The following is a 5,814-nucleotide window of genomic DNA, read 5'->3' as shown; positions in this document are numbered from 1 at the left end:
CAACTGCTTTGTCACACTTGTGTATGCACAGGTCATTGTTTAGTGATGTTATCAACCGAACTCTGCGTGTCGGGTCGACACGCGAGGGAGGTGGCATCGAGAGGCAGGCTCGGGGGCGGGGCATCGGGTGTGTGCGACCATGAATCACGTCGGGAGGCAGGCTCGGGGGGCGGCCGGTGGCTGGAGGTCGTGGCATGGAGAGCGCTGCGTGATTGGAGCAAGAGACGGGGAAGAGCTAGAGGAGGCCAGGTGTGGATGGTTTTGCCAAAAGTGTCGAGTGCATTTGTCGGAGATAGGAAAGGCAGAACCAGAGAGGGTCAGCCTACCCCTTACCTTCTTCATAGTAGTAAGTTAGGTACCTATACGTTATTATGGACATACATATTCCTTGTTTAAATAAGAGTTATTTAAACATGTTCCAACAGAATTTGCGAGTAAAGTTTGTTTGGTGTTTATACCTTTCCCTCATGATCTTCTAGACTGCCTTCTTCATCGAGATAAGTAGAGATTGACATATCCTATTTGAATGTGAACCAATCCTATAATTCATTTACCAACTGTATTTTTATATGTGCCTGAAACATTGTGGGTTCCACAACATTGTACAAGCTTGGCTATATTGGGCACCAACTATATATAAAGCTAGTTTATCCATGTCAGCTTCTGTACAACTTTACATTCACAAGCTACATTTGTCTGAAAGAACCACGAAGCAAAAAAAAAGGAACAAAGCCTTTGATTTCCTCTAAAGCATGCAACAACCAAAATCTTATCTTCTAGCTATATGCCAACTGGTTGAACTTGAATTGATTGTCCCCAAAGAACGAGAGGCAGCCCTATGTTTGGTCCTTGGGGTTCACGTCACCGCCATTGGACGTGTCGATCGCCTCCGCCAGGGACACCACCTCCGCCATCTTGGGACGCTTGTCCAGGTTTGTGTCCCAGCATTGCACGTTCGCTAGAGAGCTAGGACAACAATGCGATATCTCAGGCCTAAGGTTTTGTACAAAAGTTTATTTCACCTCAGGCTTTTCGTGACAAACATGGCAAAAAGGAACGGGACAGAGACATGTCTTTGTTTTCACCTGGTGAACAAAAAGCTGAGATCAGGGTATGGCATGTTACAGCAGTATATCTCCCATAGGTAGTTTCCAAAGTTGTACACGCCACACTTCCTATTGTAAGCGTGGCCATTGAGGACCTACATGCATATGCCAAAGTGCATAAGCATCTACATTTATACTGTGTTTTAGGAAAAAAGCATAAGACAATCTCTCTATCATAATCTTATGTTTTAGATGGAATCGCTATTACCCACACTACTACCAATTATAGGAGCACAAAATAAGGACCTCACAATATGATTTCCATGCAAAAGCGGAAAGGGAAAGTGCATAAAGCGGAAAGGGTGATACACGATGACCATGGAATCAAGAAAACCGATGCTTTATATAGTAGAAGAGAAGAGAAAAAGAAAGAATTATTTTATTGTCATCGAACTTAATCTCTCCGTTTATAAACATTCAAGTTTAAAATTATACATCTGTAATGAAAACATAACATTATGGAGTCATTTCCCACATCAATGCATTGTACATAAGATCACAAAACACAAACCTAGCCCTCGAAATCTCCTCTTGTATATCATGCAATCCTTCTCTTATAGCAGGTATCTGCTTGTTCTCAAATCTGATCTGCTCTAGCTCCTGATACAATGACTGAACCTTCACAAACAACTCTTTGCGCAAAGCTTCGAACTCCATCTTTCATAACTTAGCACCAACACTTCTTTCATGCCACCCTTGATAATATCCTTGTATTCCATTTCATTATCAACACTAACTCTAGGAATGGTTTGTTTGGCAAGTATATGGATCTCATCTTCAATGACAAATAATTCTTGCCTAAGGCCATGAATATCCTCTAGCACAAGAGTATTATTAGCAACAATTCAACGAATCTCTTCACAACGAACTGCAAGTTTCTACTAGAAAGGTAGCAGAGGCATGGGTCCAGGAACTCCTCTAGCTAATGGATTTGACGAGGAATTTCTTTAGCCATTATTGCTCCAAAGTTGGCAGCCATGTGGTATTCTGATGGTGCCTACAATGGTGTGGGTAGAAGAGGACACACAACATATGAATGAATGGATATGCTTGAATAACATGGGATAAAAAATTGAACTATCTTGAATAGTTAAAATGGCATAAGTATGTGACTGGAATTGGATATGGTAAATAGATTATCATTTCCAAATAAGCATGACTGCATTTCAGTACACAAAACAACATCATACGACATGGTTGCACAAACACACCTAAGGTAAAAAGTGCAGGTATTTCATCAACCAACAATTAACGGATTAGCTCATTTAACATTTTGTGGCGACTTGCACTTAACTACACTTGGTCATCATGACAGACAACACCATGCTAATTGGGATGCACCTAAGAACTTCAGGATAGAAAATGGAAACTAAGCCATGAGAAATTGAATTTATAAACATTCACGTTTTGATCTATGGTTCCCTTTATAGTAAGAACCAACTTTCATGTCGAACTATGGTTCCCTTTCCCTCTGTACTAAGAATATAGCATCATTACTTTAATCTAATCAAATTTGTAGATAACCAGAAATAAGATCCATGAATAGCTCACTGAATATAACAAATGGGGAAACAAACCATTCCACTTTATTTTCATGCAGTAAAGAAGGATGTACATGACTAAGATAACAAAAAGTTATGTATAAACTGGACAATTAAATTTGTTTCAGGGTAGCTAGAATGCACCTTCCCAACATCCAATTTTCCATCTCCAACGATGTGTCCAAAGAGTAAAGGAATTATCATTTTGCCAACTGATAAACCAAATTCACCATTGTGTTGAACTGCCAACTAATATCTCAAATTTTGAAAGCAAACACTGAGTCATTGATGTCAACATTTGTTTCATTATAGATAATGGAATAGATAGCATTAAATAGATCTGTGTTGAGCACAAGTTTTAAGTCTATGTTAAATCTGAACCAAACTATGTGACATAGAAGCTCATGTTTGAACCATGGAATTGTGCTCAACCATAGAAGTTGTTGTTCAAATCTTGTGCAAACATAGGTTTCAGGTTACCATAGAAGCAACATACAAAACAACAGCTTCTTCGGTAACCTTGTGGAACATGCCATACAAAATAGAAGCTTTTTTGGTATGAATCATAGAAGCTTTGTGGAACCTTGTGCATACAAGCAACATACAAAACATCAGCCACTATGGATCCATTGGAATCCAAAAGGCACTGAATTTTGTAGCCAACAAAAATATTGTAAAGATATCACACTAATTGCATCAACAAAATATCAATTATATATAGCTGACAAGCTTGAAGTTTATTTTATTGGTAAGTACAAGTAAATATGATGGAGCTTGGTTGATACCAAACAGCAACCAACAGCAATGACAAAAGCTTATGATGTTAGAGAGTGCATTGCATCAAGTAAGCTGTATAGCAACCTTTTCTTACCCTATAAAAAATAACATGAACATAAGTAATCTTCTCATGTCAAAACAGACAAAGATCAAGCCTCAAGTTAGTGTTGTGTGCTCACATGCAGTGAAGTCAAAAGTTGCAATATAAGTTAGAAAAAAATCACCCCTAATGATCACCCAATTTGTCCAATCGACATGTTGTTTTGAATTCTGCTTGTTGAGGTTTACCAGCAGGACGTCGGTGCTATCAGTTGTAGAGGGCACATAGCTGTTTGTTGATTTGTGTTGACTAAAAATGACCAGTCCCAGTCGGATGTTGTAATCTGTTGTAAGATTGTGTTTCCTTTCATAGTTTAGACTGCGGAGAATGATGCTATACCAACCTGCATCATCAGGAACCATTACTATTAGACAACCTGTACATCAGGCATATTAAAAAAATCTAATTTATTTAAGTATAAGACACCGTTTTAAGGTGAACTGATATGAGTTCGACCAATGAACAGTAGCAGTAAACATAGGTTCATGCCGCTTGGATGATAAAAGTGGAGACTTACAAAGATGATGTTGCCCCTCCTGGATGGGTCCTTGAAGATAGCCTGCGGGTTGCAAGGTGGCAGCACATGTCCATGAGAAATGATCATTCCATGTTTCCTTGTAAAACAAACAAAAAAATGCATTCAAGCTTGGCGTGCCATGACACTTACTATAGGATGACCTCACTGTCCTCATCGGGGCCTGGCTGGAGCTGGAGTCATCCTAGTTCCACTTTAGCAGCTTGCTGGGATCGGTCACCGGGCTGGAGAGGGTCTACACCAACACCAACCAGATCAGTATGATTTTACAATACAGAACGGAGAAAATATAATTGCAGTGGTAGTGGTGAGCATGCAGCCTCATTGCATATTTGTACATACATGGAACCACAGGTTTATGGGAGAGAGAATTTGAAATACGTGGAACATCGACAATACACATACCTGCTTTGGATGAATACCTTCAAAGTTACGAATTGCATGAGTTGTGTTGTTTACAGTAATACCTAAAGAGTTATGAAGAAGGTCGACCAGTAAGGTAAATACTAATTGAAATGTGAAATTATGAAGCTATATTGCATAAACACACCGTTAGGTGCTAGTCCCTGGATGAAGAAATAGAAACACATATTCCCTCCATTATATTCTCATTAGGTATTAGAGATACAACTTCAACCACTATCACATCTGTCGGAGAGGAAATCTCCGGCCGGGTGGCGGAATGCACCCGCCCTAAATCCTTAGATGAGGAGGGGCCTAAGCATTTTGCCTGTCTACTAAGCGATGAACGAACACAAGAACACACAAGAGTTTAGAGTGGTTCGGGCCGCCAGAGCGTAATACCCTACTCCACTGTGTGATGTATTGAGCTTGAGAGCTTGTATGAACTTGTGAGCCTTAGCTGGATCTAAGTGTGCTTGAGTCTAAGTTTTTCTTCCCTTGTAACGCTGCGTGCCTCCCCTTTTATAGCCCAAGGGGGGCATGTACAAGGGTGCTGAGCCCCAACATGTGGGCCCAAAAATATAACGGATGTAATACTTGGAGCAACTAATGTTCATTGCTGGAACAATCGCTTTGTGCCCTGATATCCACGATCTGCGTAGTATTGGCGTGCAGGGGAAGCCTCCCTGGCAACGTACAAGTGATGATGGTCACAGTACACCTCGCAGCACGGGCGTACTGTTTGGCAATGGACTGGACAGGCACGCCGCCTGCAAGATGGCCTGGACGCCGCCTGCCAGCGGAGTGGACATGACACATTAAATGCTGAGGCGGCACATCACCTGTCAGCGGAATAGTCAGGCGGCATGTCTTCTCCGCAATAAATGCAGAGACCGCGCGCCCCAGAGGCCTTACGTCAGGCTCCGCCCGCTGGCTTACGTCACGGGCGATAGGCCACGTGGTAGCATCGGGCCTCCGCCTGAGCAGGGAGTGGAAGCGCACAGGTCGAAGCCTGGACATGTGTCAGCACCGGACCCCTGCCTGTCCTTGACATAGGCCAGGGTATTCCCTATCCCGGGACCTTGCTGTAGGTGGTCCGGACCTCACTTAGAGGGGTTCGGGTCCCACCCAAGGGGTCCGACTTGCTTACTTTGGAGTCCCGGACCATACTCGAAGGTCCGGGTTGAGTGTACAGGGGGTCCGTCGCTCTCTCATGGAGGTCCGGACCCACTGATGGCATCCTGGAGTATATCACCTCTTCTGGCCATGTGGCGTCCTTGGGCCACCCACGTGGTGGAGTAGGGTGCTATTCACCATGCGGCCAGAGATAGCTGCACGGGCACCGTTTCTTCA

Source organism: Zea mays, chromosome 5 (genome assembly GCF_902167145.1).
Source record: "Zea mays cultivar B73 chromosome 5, Zm-B73-REFERENCE-NAM-5.0, whole genome shotgun sequence".
NCBI classification, from domain to species: Eukaryota; Viridiplantae; Streptophyta; class Magnoliopsida; order Poales; family Poaceae; genus Zea; species Zea mays.
This window is presented reverse-complemented; position numbering follows the sequence as displayed.